Raw genomic sequence first — 14,652 nt, forward strand, 5'->3', positions numbered from 1 at the left:
AGCCCTCAATAAATACTATTGAATGAACACTGTATTAAGCACCTGGATGGTGCAGTGTAAGAGTTAGTAGATATAGTCCCTGCCCCAAAGGAGCTATCAATCTAGCGGGAGAGAAGACATTAATACAATTGCTATAGAACTGTCCATTGTGCACAGAGAAGATGCCATCCCTGGTTGTGAGGTGTGTTTGTGGTCAAAAGGGCCAAAGTGGGTCCCATATTCCTGACTGCAGTGCACTCTTAAAGACTGTTCTTTGTTGAGCTGTTGTGATTGTTGTGTGCCATGCTTCACTTTTTTTTGCTTCCAGATCTCATAATAGTTAAGCGTCTGCTCAAAAAGAGCTGTTCCTTTCTTGATTTCAATGTGCCATTGTCTGTATCTTTTATTTTCTACTCATTATGATATTTATTACTATAAAGTTCCTCTGTCACCCTTGCTCCTAGTTTTCCAGGGTCAGTTCACTATGCATCAGCTGTTTGGCTATCCTACTGTTATTAATTCTCCTCACATGTCCCATCCAGCTCAATCGTGTTGAGGTGATCAGAGCTTCAATCCCAGGAGGCTGACTTCATTGTAGGATTTCACTGTTTGTGATTCTTTCTAGACATTTGATGTTGATTTGGCCCTTTGAAGACCCCTACTTGGTGCAGTGGTTATATATCGAAAGTGAGTTTGGGCCATTTCAGATGGTGGCCTGCCCAATGCACTGAACACACATGTCAACTGTGGAAACTGTAAGCCCGTCAAATGGCAGGGACTGTCTCTATCTGTTGCCGACTTGTTCATTCCAAGCGCTTAGTACAGTGCTCTGCACATAGTAAGCGCTCAATAAATACTATTGAATAAATACATCCTTGAGGTCCTTGTTCTACACTCCCATATAGTTGATGAGTGATACTAGATACAGATAAGCATCTAGGGTTTAATTCACCTTTTTTTCTGTTTTCAGGTTTCTATGACTTTGACTTTCCATTATTTTGAAGGGTGTGGAAGTTAGCAATGAGAGACTCCAAGTGAAAAAGGTAATATACATAACCACAGCACCACTGGTTTCTAGTTTATGATGCTTTTATCTTATGAAACTCCATGGATTTTAGCTCATCTATACTTCCTAAGCAGGACATAGGAGGGGAGGGCATCTAACTCACTGATTTTCATTTTTTGCCCTCAAGTAGCAAGCTCGTTCATTCATGATTTGGGTTAAGGTGGAATGAGTTTGCCATCTTTTAAAAAAAATTTCAATGAAACTTTTGTCCCTATAATATCAACACAAAGAGGAAAGATATAAGATAATATCAAGTCGCAAAGGTATTCAGAGAGAGTATGCTAAGAATTTTAACCTTTTTTTTGTCAAGTTTAACTGATTAACCTAATGTCTTGGAACAGAACCTGGAACTGAAACATCTGGTTGGTAGAGGTTCTTGAAGACAGCGTGGAGGTGTTTGTAGAAGGGGAGTTTTTTCACAATGCATGATGGAGGTGCTGAGTGATTATTTTTGAGCTCCTTAACAATGGCCCCTAAGGTAGATTACCCACCGGGTAAATGCTTAACATTGTTTTAGAAATTTGAAGCAGGTTCTCATTCCATTGCTTTACTGACATTAGAAGTTAGAAAAATGGGTAGCTTGGGACTGAAATACTTTCATCCCCTTATCTGCAATTCCTAGTTTGAACTTTATTTCTGCAGCCCAAATCTGTTTGTTTTGTACATAGACAGTGATTCTGCAGTGAAGAGAGGCACCCAAGCACCTCAGAAGGGAAGATGATGAGTGTAAACTATGGTTTATTTCTCTGTTTTAGAATGCCTGTTCCTTCCACTTGGCTTAGCAGACTACACGTAGAGAATGAGCCAAACACATTTTTGAGGCATTTTCTCAGGATCCATTTTGCTGATGGAAAACTGGAAGGTTAATTCTTGCAGATCTCTTTCCAATCTGCACTCAGTTTTTTAGGCAAGTTATATTACAGTTGAGTGTATGTGAAGAAGATTCTATAGGCATATATAGATATAAAGTGATTGCAATTCATATTTTATCTGAAAGACTTCACAGGTATGAGATAGACTGGCTAAAATGTAAGTCCCGGCTGTTTCCGTGAATATCTCAGCTACTGCATCATTCAAAGATCAAGTCCAAGGATGAGCCAGGGAACAAAAAAGATGATAATCAGTGCCACTCCAGGACCAAGAAAAAGCCTCCGCCCCCCCCACTTTCATTTTACCTTTTCATGAGTTCATGAGAAAAAAGATCATTTGGAAGACACCTCTTTGCTGTAGCCTTCCATTCCTATGACTCCTTGCGCTCTAGTACCATCTTTCTGCTGTCAATCAATCTGTAGTATTTGTTGGGCTCCTACTGTACTGAGAGCTTGGCATAGTACAATAGAAGGTGTGATCTCTGCCCCCTGAGAGTTAATCTGGTAGGAGACAGACATAAAATAATTAACAAATAGGCAATGGAAGTGCTCAAATGGTACAATATGTAACATGGTATGTCCCAAAGTGATATGAAAAGTAGGACGTACAAACGTTTTAGGGGTACAAAAGTGCCAGCTTGATATTAGGGAAGATACTAGCCCTGGGGAGAAGAGCAATTAATCAGGAAGCCTCTTGGAGGAGCTGGGATTTCAGAAAGGCTCTGAAGATGGGGTAGACTTGTGGTCTGGTAGATCTGAAGTGGGAGGGAGTTCCATTCATTCATTCAATAGTATTTATTGAGCACTTACTGTGTGCAGAGCACTGTACCAAGTGCTTGGGAAGTATAATTCGGCAAGAGATAGAGACAGTGGGCTACCCAACAGTGGGCTCACAGTCTAGAAGTTCCAAGTAGGAAGAAGGGTGTGGCCAGGGCTCAGCGATGGGAGAATCAAGAGAGAAACACAGTGAGAAGGTGATCGTAGGAAGAAGGGAGAGTGTGAGCTGGGTTTTAGTCTTTCATACAGGTTATGCTTCATTCATCAGTCATCACCATCAATGATATATATTGAGTGCTCATGTGCAGAGCACTGAAGTAAGCACTTGGGAGAGAACACTATCAGAGAGTGGGCAGACATTTCCTATGCACAGAGAGGTTACAGTCTGGAGGAAGAGACAGATATTGATATAAAATATGTAACATAATTTGAAGATATATAAGTGCTGTGGAGTTGAGGATGGGGTGAATATCAAATGGCCAAAGGTCACAGACCCAATGATGCAGAAGGAAGAGGGAGCCTAGGAAATTAGGGCTTAAGCAGGTAAGGCTTCTTAGAGGAGATGTTCTTTCAATTGTTCCATCATATTTATCGAGCAGTTACTGTGTTCAAAGTACCGTACTAAGCATTTGGGAGAGTACAGTATAATAATGAACAGACACATTCCCTGCCCACAGTGAGCTTACAGTATATGTGACCAGTGATCTCTAGTAGGTGTCCTGGACACTGCTGATATATTGTGAAAATTGTCCTACATGATCCTCTGTGGCTCTAATACTTCAGGTGAATTGTCATCAGATGGTCTAGGTTCCTCTAAGTTAGAATATGCTAATATCCAGTGTTAGGTCCCCTAAATATTGGAAGGTCTGTGATAAACTAGTGTTGCCAAAGTTTTATTAGAAGACATAGAAATAAAAAAAATGCACATCTACACATCTGAAATAATTGTGATTTGGTTCCTGTGCCTTATCCTAATAATAATAATAATGTATTTGTTAAGTGCTTACTATGTGCCGAGCACTATTCTAAGCACCGGGATAGATACAAGGTAATCAGTTGTCCCACGTGGGACTCCCAGACTTAATCCCCATTTTATAGATGAGGTAACTGAGGCACAGAGAAGTTAAGTGACTGGCCCAAAGTCACACAGCTGACAAGTGGCAGAGCTGAGATTAGAACCCACGACCTCTGACTCCCAAGCCCGGTTCTTTCCACTAAGCCACGCTCCTTCCTCTATCAGAATGAAAAGTGGGTGTGGAAATGCAGGAAGGTCATAGTCACTTCATCCCTCCTTTGTGGGCTAGGGCCAGGGCACCGATGGAGAGGAAAGGAAAGGCACTGCTTGATCTTGCTCATCATGGAGAAAAGTAGGCCGGAAATATCCTTCTCCCTCCCTCCCTACTCCTCCCAAGATTCCTTCTGCTTGCTGTTCTTCCTAGAATATTCCTGGATCCAGTTTTCCTGCATTCAGAAACACAAGGGAAAATGCAAAATGAGGCCTGCACTATGCGTGTGGTCTTGCTGACATTCTTCAGCATATCTGAAGAGTAAAGTGGCTAGTTGAGGTTCTGGCCAAATTACACTTGAGGTCTATAATTTAGTGCTGCTGCTTATTCAAATGGCCCCTCCCCGCCAGTTCAACTGCATGAGGTAGTTTTCCCAAAACTACCCGCTTCAACACACAAAGAACTGACTGCCTATTTTTATTATTACCTGTAAAGGCCTCAGATGTGTGTATACAGCTATCCTTCGTGTTCGAAAATGACACCTCTGAGGATGAGATCTTGTCCATGCGTGCAGGTATGGCTGAAAGCACTGATGTATGACTGACAAAGGTAATCCTACGCCAGACTCAGGCATTCTTTGTATTTGCTATCTATCGGTTATGATCCTGTGAGGCTAAATCCACAATTCCCCCTGGATTTTCCTGACTAAAGCTCTCATTCCCCTATTCACCCTCACTTCCCCCTATACACTTGGATCTGAACCCCTTAAGCATCCCACCCTCAGCCCCACGGGACTACATAGATACCCTTGCACTCTGCCATTACCTCTATCTGTAATTTATTTTAATTTCTGTCTCCCCCTTTATACTGTGAGTTCCTCGTGGGCAGGGAATATGTCTACCAACTCTATTGCATTCTCCCAGGCACTTTGTAGTCTGCACAGAGTAAGTGCTCAATAAATACCATTGTTGATTAATCGATGTTTGGATTGTGTTGGCCTATGACCTCTGTGCATTAGGGCAGATAACCTATTTCAAAAGAAAATCCAATTAAAACCCCATGCCATCCAATTTCATTCCTGGTTCAGCCTGGGTTCCTTTTTTTTTTACTTTGCTCAAGTTGCAACTGCCCAAGATTAGCAGGAGACTCTCTGGTGATTTTATTTCTATGAAGTGAGAGTATTTTGGGTTTCTCCTCTTCCTGCTTTTGCCACACACACTGATAGAGCTCTTAAAACTATCCCAGAGAGCTTAAGAAGGCAATGGTAAGCAGACTCGGCGCAGACTGGCAGCCTAGTCTGTCCCCAATAAATCACCTGAAATTAAGAGCTGCCATAGCTCATTTCCATTTCGAACAAAACAACCTGGGTTTGCTAGAGGGTAAATGCCGGGCTAAAGGGTAGGCTACAGGAGCATGGCAGAGAGCAAAGCTAACGCTTTGTGTCACCCGACAGTGAGGTGCACCTTCTATTAGAGGACAGAGGGTACAAAGTAAGTGATCTCTAACTGCAGACAGACTGTGCGTCGGGTTATTGTTTTAAATAAATAATTTGGAGCTTGGTGCTTTAGTCTCTCTTGCCTAGTTAGAGAGGAAAAGAGGAAAATGAAATGGCAAAGTTGGACCACTTGATTACCTCGAGGAATGATCTTAATATTTCACTTGCACCCTCTGATTAATACAGCATAGGTAATGTTTTTGTGTCAGGCCCAAATGGCAAACAGTAGATCAGTTTGCGGAGGGAAGAAGCCAGCACAGAGTCATGGAATTAAATGAGTTTATCACCCCCTTTGGCTGGCTGCGGCTGAACACCGGGGAAATCTGGCAGCCAGTTCCCAATTAGGAATGTTCCCATTAGGGAAGGGCACTCTAGGCCACCAAGAAGAAGAGGGACATCTTATTCTCACCGAGCAAACCTGGGTAGGTTTGCTTTGTTCTTTTCTTTCGGAGATTGTTGTGCCTGCCTCACATTTTTGTCCCTAGCATTCTGATGCTCATTTGCATTTAAAGCATCTGGAATAAGCAAAGCTAATTTGAATCTTCTTTTGTAAAATGTTAGTAGGATTAAAGGATCAGGTAGCCTGTTTCCTTACAAGATTCACTAGAGGGAACCAGACTGAGAATGAGATAAAATCATTAGGACAGCAGTACATTGACAACATGCATCTTGACGGCAACTGTTCCTGCGTAAACTCATCCCATAAAATTATATTGGCATGCTTATCAAGCAACCTCCTTTTCTAATTTAATGGCTACCTATATTACAGCGACTGATGGAACACCTGTGACTCATCTTCCAGAGACTTCTCCGCTCTTCTGAGCCTAAGTTCTCACCACAGGGCTACTGAGGTCACAGAGTGTGACCTACTTAAAACACCTGGGCTAGGTCAGTGGTAACTTTCTTCAAAGCAAATGTTCTCCCTAACTCTTGTGGTTTGGTAGGGGAAGTGGTTCAATAAAAATATGCTGGTCCTACATTCAAAAGGGTACCCATGGTGCATATGCCCAAGCGGAAATCCACTTACGCTTCTCCAACCGGTTCCGGGGACACTGGGTGAGTCCTGTATAATGAGGGTTTTGGTAGCAGCTAGTTAGGCTCTGGAAACCCTTCCCACCTTTGAATGAGTCTGACGACTGTGCAAGGGGGCTAGCAAGGGGCTGGCTTCATTCTTCCCATTTCGGATCCTTTGGCTACTTATTGAACTTGAAGTAGGGAGATGGATGGAGGAATGAGATCACAGAGAGATGTGTCCAACCTGATTTGCTTGTATCCATCCCAGCGCTTAGTGCAGTCCCGGATGCAGATTAAGCATTTAACAGATGCCATAATTATGGAGCCGAGCTCCCTTCTTCTACCAAGGACTCCACCCTCCTCTTTACCCCAAGGCTGATTTTCATCTTCACTCCTAAATTCCTTAAGGGATAAAATGTGCCTGAGGTGAAGGTACAGATCTGAGTGGGTATGTAAAAGTGACAAGAATTCATCTGGGGATATTTTAAATTATTCAATGTACAGTTGATGTGTTAGTCTATTTCTTGGCATGGTTTCCTGTAGAATAATTTGCCAGAAGTTTTAAAATGGGTCTACTCCCTTGGTGCAGATCCTCAGGAGTTGACTGAAATGTGCTTGTTTGGGCAGGGAGAAGGAAAGTTGTCCAGTCCTTCCTACTTGAGGACAGCCAGACAAATTGGTTTCAAAGGTCACTTGTCTTCCAAAACTATACTTGGTCTGCACTGGCCTGCCCACAGCAATGTTCTTTCCTCACTTCTCTCAAGTAAAATCCTGCCCTGCTTCTTTCCCTCTTATGAGATTAAGAAAAGGGAAGTATCAACATGCTTCATTCCCTTCATAGCATTCCCCACAAAATTCAAATTCCCATGAAAGACATTTTCAAATGGTCCTTGTTAAGCACTTGCTATGTGCCAAGCACACTATATCTATCCCGAGCACTGGGGTAGATATAAAATAATCCAGTTGGACACAGTCCCTGTCCCTCATGAGGCTCACAGTCCAAGTAGGAAAGAGAACAGATTACATTTTACAGATGAGGAAACTGAGGCACAAGAAGTTAAGTGACTCGCCCAAGGTCACAGCAGATGAGGCAGAGGTGGGATTAGAACCCAGGTCCTCTGACTTCCAGGACCATGCTCTTTCCATTAGGCCATGCGTCTTTGGATGTTCACTTGATTGTCAGTAGACCCTCCTTGGGTTTTGAGGCCGGGATTATGAGGGAGCAATAGGATGGCTTTTATTGCCTCTTCAGGAAAATTAAGTGGTAGTCCCTCCACCCTTAGTTGAGTCCTTTCAGAGATATTGTAATTAATTTTGGTTCCAAATCACAAAACAAAGTGGTTTGGAATCTTTTTTTTCCATCACAGACTTATTGACTATTTGAATTTCATCCTTCAGGTAATAGCAGAGCAATAGTATAATGGAAGGGCTAAAAGAAGTATAATTATAGCCCCTGTTTCTCAGGAATTAAATTTCTCAGCAGTGAAAATCAAGCCCAGGCTGAAATCCAGCAGACAAGAAGTATTTTTATTGCAGGATGTTACCTGCTCTACTAAAGAATAAGAGAGTCTAGGTCATTGAATTACCTCAGCCTAATCATATGGGCTTTGGGGGACTTAGTGAAACTACATCCTTTATGTTACATTCCAAAAAGTGGGGTGGAGAGGAATGAAGACATTCCCATGTAGAATATGGAGTGTGTTTGATCTGATTGTATTTACCAACTGGAGTTCTTAGAACAGAGTAAGCAGCAAACACCATATTATATAAACACTCTTTGTGTTTTACTTTCATGGTAACAGAGTTTAATATTTTGAAAATCATTAAAGTTTCTCAGGAAATGGTCTGATAAAAGTTTAACTTAGAAAGTCTTCAAAATGCAAGAACTGACCAAGGCACGGGGTACATGTCTAATATTAAGAAGATCTGACTGTAGATTTGGGGGCCTAATCAGCTCCAGGTTTGGTCCCGAGGAACTGGTCTGGACTCCTACTGCCCATTTATCATAAGCCAAATCATATAGTTTCATAAAGCTCGGAGGGGGTAAAGTATAGAGTCCCTCTTGTGTCTGGATGGGATCTGGCCTTTTAGTAATAATAATAATAATACTATTTGTTATGTACATACTATGTGCCAAGCACCTTACTAAGTGTCGGGGTAAATGCAAATAGGCAGGATACAGTCCCTGTCTCATGTGGGGCTCACTAAGTAAGAAAGAGAACGGTTATATCGATGAGGAAACTGTGGCACAGAGTAGTTGAGAGACTTGTCCAAGGTCACACAGCAGGCATGTGGCAAAGCTGAAATTAGAACTCAGGCTCCCTGATACCCAGGCCCATGCATTTTCAAGTTACCCAAACTGCTGAGCTGATCCCAGTAATAGCATCCCTTAAAGGTGCTGGCAGGGAAAAGGATAGAAGTAAGGAAAGAAAACTGAAGTGGGAGTATTGGAGTGAATGAAAAGGTAGTAGGAAATGGATTTTCCTATATTTTTTTTTAAGTCGACAAAACTATGACTTCAAGAACCTTACTCTTTGCTTTCTATTGACTCAATGATTGAGAAGTAATTGCTTAAGACTCAGGATTTTCCAAGAGCACAAAGTGCCCTGTGTGGTTCCAAAGTAATATTCACATGGCTTTTCAGAAAGTGATTCACACAAGTCAGAACAAAGTAAGCAAAACGTAACCATTTTCAAAGCAGCCAGTTGTCTAATTTATCTTTTCTACTCCCTGTACTCTCCTCATAGCTCTTCAAACTGGCTGTTAACTTTGGGCCACTTTGTTTGCTTAGAATTATTTTTCTCACCTCTCTATGGCACTTCCTTCATTTCTTACTATATTCATATCTTTCCCTCACAAAAGAATCCCTGGGGTGCTCACTAGAGGGAAAATAATAAATTGAAAGAAGTGTAATATTTTTTGCCCCCAATAAGAGGCTTGTCACTGTTTTTTGAAACAATATAATTGACTCTCTTGTCTAAAGGTACCACAGTGTTTTCAGAAAAGCAACATGGCTTAGGGGATAGAGCATGGGCCTGGGAGTCAGAAGGACCTGGATTCTAATCCTAGATCTGCCATTTTTCTGCTGTGTGTCCCTTAACTTCCCTTTGCCTCAGTTACCTCATCTGTAAATTGGGGATTAAGATTGTGAATCCCATGTGGCACATGGATGTGTCCAACCTGAATATCATATCTACCCTAATGCTTAGTACAGTGCCAGGGGCATAGTAAGAGCTTAACAAATACCTTTTTTTAAAAAATCAGTGATGGTAAACAAAGGATGGTGATTGTTTTATCCCATCTCTGCCACTTGTCAGCTGTGTGACTGTGGGCAAGTCACTTAACTTCTCTGTGCCTCAGTTACCTCATCTGTAAAATGGGGATTAACTGTGAGCCTCACGTGGGACAACCTGATTACCCTGTATTTACCCCAGCGCTTAGAACAGTGCTCTGCACATAGTAAGTGCTTAACAAATACCAACATTATTATTATTTTATGTTTAAAAAAAATCTGCCTCTCTGGTATAGTAAGGGAAGAGACACAAAATTTTCAAGTCAAGATCTGCTATTGCCCCCATTGCTCAGAGGGAAAAGTTTCCTCCAAATTTACTACTAAGTGACTAGTCGCTTTCCTACTTCTATAATTATTTTTGATTTTCTTGCTAAATTCTATTCCTCCTTTACTTGGGGGAAAGCGAGAAAGCACTTTAAACACTTTAAGCAAGCTAGCTAGAGAAGAGACTGAATCTAAAATTGGGACTCTGGAATGTGTCAGGTTTTGTTGTTGATGCTAAGTCTTTTGGCAACCTGGGATTTCAGGCAAGATCCACTTCCCCTGGTTTCACTCTATAAACTCTAAAAATATTAGATTATAAGCAAAGGATTTCAAAAACAGCAAAAAAGAAAAGCCCGTAGTTAACAGCATTGAAACTTAGCTACCATGTCAAAAGACAAAAGTGGTACACCTCTATCAGTTTTTAATGTTGGAATTACCTGTGGGTGCCACAGCAGTTTGCTTGTCTTGTTAAACTCTCGTGAGATTTGGCCAAACCGGGTCCTTTGGATCCAGGAGTTACAATGATTCGGTGAAAGACTTAGTACCTCTTTTTCCCCTCCATTCACAGAAATCTCTTTATATTAGTTCTTTAATAAGTTTGTAGCACTGAAAAATGGCAAACTGTTTCTTTTATACATCACCGAAGTCAGCTGATTAAAAAGTAAAATTACAAAATATTTCAAAAAGGTTCCTTATAAACCTGCTAAGAATTCACTTAGTTTAGAAAATCCCTGCAGATCTGTGAATTATTCTGTGGCCTCTAATGTAATCCCCTTGAACACACATTTACAATCCTCTTGCTTCCATCTACAGTTATCAAATATACTTAAATATTTGGTAATAAAATTAAAATATGCAAACTAATATAACAATTCCTCCCAAAGGCACAGTTTTCCAAGGAGGTTTAGGTGATTCGTATGAAAAGGCTGTGTTCCAACAATAGTCCATTTTAGAAATACTCGAGATGAATTGCACACACGGTGTTTTGCTGAGATGAACTGGAGTAAATAGCCAGCTAGACGATGGTTTTAAAACAAAAATGGGTTTTCCGTCCGACTCGGGACCCCCAGTACTTGTTGTTGTTTCCAATGTTGACAGAGCCTCAGCTCCTGGGGTGAGGAGCTCGGGGTACATTCCTTTTCTCTAAGGATGGAAATGTCTGTTATCGCAGCAAAATCTGGACTAACAGAAAGTACCTGTAGGCTATCGTAATCACGAAATAACCTCCTAACTACAACGCATTCTTCAACAGCATTAGTTTAATCCAGGCATAATTGTGGTGATGGCTTTTGACATTTAGTAACAGCTCTATAAATCCAAGTTAGGGAGATGTGCAGTTATACAGAGAAAGATCAGCAATGCCAATCTCTCATTTCTCTTTAATTAAAAGAAATAAAAACAATGTAAATTCAGGAAAAAAATAGAATAACTAGAACACACTAAAAAGGCCCAGCTCACAGTACCTTTGATACTAGGTTGCCTATCAGCTTTTAAGAGTCACCGTAACTACTATTTCCAAACTGCAAGCACCAACTCCTCGGGGCCTGATGGTAGGACGCCATTTCCCTTTCACAATCAGTTCTCTGCCCCTCATGCTTGGTTCCCCGAAACAACAGCAAAATGCCTAAGTGGCACAGTTGTGATGAATAGAGTTGATTGGGCTCTCAGGCAGAAACTTTAGACTGGTCACAGGTGTTTGTCCCTTTTAGATTTAGAGCCCTGTAATCATTACGTTTGCGTGAGACAGCAGACTGCTTCAGGGCCTCCAAAGCAGGGATGGGATTTGGAGGGGAGAGGATCCGGTCCAGCTGAATCCCCAAGAAGGAAAATGCAGCGGTTTGACTCTGAAAGAAGATTTCTACATTTCTCACACACACAGATTCTGGAAGTGAATGAGTTGTCAAAGACAAATCAAGGTAAAAATCTAGCAGTAATTAACTGAAAAATAGCCGTTAAAAAAGTTGTCTTCATTTGCTGTGGAAGCTTCCATTTCAAATCATCCAGTATATCTTTGCCTATAAACTGTAGGAAAGGGGAGGCTTTCTTTCCTCCCAACCAATCTCTAGTTAAGGGGGAAGTTCTCCCCTGAGTCCTGAAGCTTAAAGAGCATAAAGCCATTCTTCTCTTTTTATAAATGTGACTCCCTTAAGAAAAACAGTAAAATGACAATATATAGCCTATTGAAGTTTTTGATTAGGCAGTCCAGACCAGTTTTCATCACATGTGAAGTTCTTTCAAAATTGGAGGTTTTAAGGAAAAGAATTAACCATGGGGACAGTCTCAAAAAGGTATATTTTTTTCAGGTATGTAATTCTAAAATTTTTAAGAATAATGCCATAATGTCAGGATATCTGGATTATTCAGATTGCATTTTTTTTCCTTATTGGTCTCCCCCGCACTGCCCGCCCCCCACCCCCAACCCCCACCACTAGACACAACTGTTACAATTTATTTCTTCACAGTTCTTCCGTCTTTCTAGCCTGTCAGTGAAGTACTAATAATAATAATAATGTTGGTATTTGTTTAGCGCTTACTAGGTGCCGAGCACTGTTCTAAGCGCTGGGGGAGATACAGGGTAATCAGGTTGTCCCACGTGGGGCTCACACACTTTTAATCCCTATTTTACAGATGAGGGAACTGAGGCACAGAGAAGTGAAGTGACTTGCCCACAGTCACACAGCTGACAAGTGGCAGAGCTGGGAGTCGAACTCATGATCTCTGACTCCGAAGCCCAGGCTCTTTCCACTGAGCCACGCTGCTTCTCCAGTTTATCAAAGATTTGAAAATGATAGAGAAAATGCTGGGAAGATTGCACTTGGTTTAACGGAATACCCAACTTCTAAAAAATAGAGGTATTAAGGGGACCTAAGGTCCTTCAGGCTTCCTAATATAGAGACCTATGAGAAATAAATGTGGCCTAGTGGAAAGAGCACTGAACTGGAAGCCAGAAGACCTGCGTTCTAATCTTTGCTCTTCCACTTGACTTGCCTATGGTCACACAGCAGGCAAGTGATGAAGCTGGGCTTAGAACCCAGGTCTCCTGGCTCCCAGGCCTGTGCTTTTTCCAAAGTCACTTCACATCTCTGGTACTCAGTTTCCTCAGTTGTAAAGTTAGGATTCATTATCTGTTCTTCCTCCTACTTAGATAAGAGTGGGTCAGGAATTATGTCTGACCTGAATATCTTTTATGCTCCCCAGCTCTTAGTACACTTTGGGCACACAGTAAGCACTGAATAGTAATAATAATTTAATATTAAGTGTTTGCATACTACATTATATTATCAAAGAACTAAGTAGTGTGTATATACCTCTATACATTTATGAGTATAGACACATGGAGCATTATGAAGGGTACATGATAATGATATTAATTTGGTATTATACCTATCAGCATATATAGGTTTCTACCCACCATTTACTTCTCTTAAAAATTAGGGGTTATATAAAGATAAATACCGCATTAAGGAAAACTAGTGCTACAATAATGATTGTGATATTTAACTACTTTCTGTGTGCTAAGCATTGTGCCACTGACTGGGCTAGATAAAAATATAAGCAGATCGAACACAGTCCCTAACCCAGTGGGACTCACAATCTAAGAGGATGGGAACAGGAATTTGATCCCCATTTCATAGGTGAGGAAATTGAGGCACAGAGAAGATAAGTGAATTGCCCAAGGACACAGAGCAGAGGAAGTGGTGGAGCTGGAATTAGGACCCAGTTCCTCTGACTCCCAGACCCATACTCTTTTCCATTAGGCTCTCAACAAGGGATTATTCAAGAACACTAAAGGCAAACTAGCAAGGAAGTGTCATTCATGAGGAGGAGTGTGATGTAAGAATCAGGAATGGTTCTAAAGCAGACAGTTTTAGTGTGTCCAAAGCATTGATCAAACTGCTACTGGAATCTGGTGTTTGTCATCAAACATACAAAGGGAGAGAGAAGGAGAGAAAGAGACTGGAGAGGGCCCAGAGAGCATCCTCAAAAATGATTTTAAAAGATATTGGAAATAGGTCTGGTGGTACTGGGATTGCTTTTCTTTATATAAATCAACCTTAGATTGGTCTTTTCTGACTTCAAGACTACAAATAATTTTTATGGGGAAAAGGCTGACAGTGTATTTTTGGCAGAGCCACTAAGGCTCAATCAAGATGAAATGGTCTTAATTTTGAATCAAAACAGGACAGATTTCAGTTGGATAAGTAAAAGCATCTTGACTACTGGAGTAATAAAGTATAGGAACAGGCTATCAAGGGACTGTGGTATCTCCAGCTCTAAGAATTTTTAAGAAAAGCAAAAGCAACAACTGAAACAGTTTAAGCGTCTGCCTCGAGAATGTGGGGTAGACCAGATGACCCCTGGAATCCCCTCCAGCTGTAAGACTCTGATTTTATCACACCACCTATGTTTTGTTGAGTTGAAAAGTGAGGCCCGTCTGGATAAAAATGGCTTTCCTGAGGTCACTGAACAAGTCAGCAGGAAAGTTAAAGGAAGAACTTGGATTTTTTTTTTTTTTTGGTCCATTTATCCTTGGACTCTCTTGCCTCTGTTACAGTGTTTCCTAGAGCAAAATTTAAATCCCAGCTAACCCAAAGAAATCATCTGATTTAAATTTCCTAGATATTTCGGACAAAAATATCTCCATACACCACAGTATTCAGGTTATTCAA

At 41.1% G+C, this 14,652-nt stretch overlaps 1 long non-coding RNA gene across 1 annotated transcript in view; it reads left to right on the forward strand.

The window, feature by feature from the left end:
* LOC120638571 overlaps positions 1 to 14,652 on the forward strand; it is a 284,021-nt gene that overhangs the window by 117,025 nt on the left and 152,344 nt on the right. The window contains exon 2 of the long non-coding RNA XR_005660287.1: positions 950 to 1,022. This is a non-coding gene — a long non-coding RNA (uncharacterized LOC120638571). The remainder of the gene's footprint in view (positions 1 to 949; positions 1,023 to 14,652) is intronic.

The sequence above is a fragment of the Ornithorhynchus anatinus genome, chromosome 8 (genome assembly GCF_004115215.2).
Source record: "Ornithorhynchus anatinus isolate Pmale09 chromosome 8, mOrnAna1.pri.v4, whole genome shotgun sequence".
Taxonomy (NCBI): domain Eukaryota; kingdom Metazoa; phylum Chordata; class Mammalia; order Monotremata; family Ornithorhynchidae; genus Ornithorhynchus; species Ornithorhynchus anatinus.